The following is a 1,539-nucleotide window of genomic DNA, read 5'->3' as shown; positions in this document are numbered from 1 at the left end:
GCCCTAACAACTGAGCTACAGGCACTGAGGCTTTTTTTCCCTTTTTGAGATAGTCTCACTCTGTCACTCAGGCTAGAGTGCTGTGCATCAGCACAGCCCACAGAAACATCAAAGTCGTGGGATCAAGTGATCCTCCTGCCTCAGCCTCCCAAGTAGCTGGGATTATAGGTGCCCACCATAATACACAGCTATTCTATTTTATTTTATTTTATAGAGACAAAGTTTCACTTTATCGCCCTCTGTAGAGTTCTGTGGCATCACAGCTCACAGCAACCCCCAACTCCTGGGCTGAGACAATTCTCTTGCATCAGCCTCCCGAGTAGCTGGGACTACAGGTGCCCACCTCAACACTCAGCTATTTTTTGGTTGCAGTTCGGCCGGGGTGACGTTTGAACCCACCACCCTCGGTATATGAGGCTGGCACCCTACTCACTGAGCCACAGGTGCCGCCCTAGTTTTTCTCTTTTTAGTATAAAGAGTATCTTGCTCTTGGTCATGGTGGTCTCAAAGTCCTGAGTCCAGCTCTCCGTGTGCTGGAACTACAGGCTAGAACCACCACACCCAATAGGCTAAATTTAATATCTGAAAGGAGGCCTCTGTAGGCTAAACTTAATTTAACTCATCTTTTCTTGGGTAGCTTAAATGTAGTTCTTTCCTTAAATGTGAGGAACTTGGGAACAGGTTTATGCCTGGACATCCCTCCCTGCAATTTCCGAGATGCTTTGGGAAAAGAGTAACCTTAGCCCTGCGTTTCTGTCCAGATCCTACAAGAAATACAACATCAAAATATCCAAGTTCAGAGCCAGCCATGTGCAGTGTGGATGGCTACACAGGGCCCCGTGATTTGATAAACAAAAGTAAACATCCCTTCATCAACTAAGACAGACTCAACGGTTAAGGCAGCAAAAATTAAATAGAAGCCGAAAGCTCAGGAATTGGCTGCCACGGCAACTTCCTAAATTCCTGTGGCTACAAGCACACACACACACACACACTCTTGCTAAGCTCCCTAAGAAAATGAGCTCTACCACAAACGGTCACAGCCCTCCAAAGTCTGATTTACGACCCAGACCACGACAAGTCTGATGTGACCGAGGCTCAGCCTTTACGAACATTCTTTTTGGATAAGTAATCTCAGAGCTTTAGGCCAGTTCCAGTCACCTTATAAATGCTGTGTGCAAGCTGTGTGTGTGTCCGACAGTTCACCTCTGGATGGAAAGAGCAGAATTCCACCTATTTTAATGATAAAACCAGGCTGCAAAGTGCACGTGGGGTGTATGTTACAGATATGTCTGTGAACTAAGGTAAAATCTGGGGTGGGTGGGTGGAGGGAGGGTGATGGGTGGGATCACGCCTATGGTTCATCCTATAAGGGTACATGTGAATCTTTCTAAATGAAGAATATAAATGTCTTAACACAATAACTAAGAAAATGACACGAAGGCTATGTTAACCAGTTGGATGAGAATATTTCAAATTTTACACCTTTGCAACAGTGCCTGGATTATCGTACGTGACCAACTAATGTTCACCACATAC

The sequence above is a fragment of the Otolemur garnettii genome, unplaced genomic scaffold, assembly GCF_000181295.1.
Source record: "Otolemur garnettii isolate 467f Iridium unplaced genomic scaffold, OtoGar3 scaffold00065, whole genome shotgun sequence".
Classification (NCBI taxonomy): Eukaryota; Metazoa; Chordata; class Mammalia; order Primates; family Galagidae; genus Otolemur; species Otolemur garnettii.
This window is presented reverse-complemented; position numbering follows the sequence as displayed.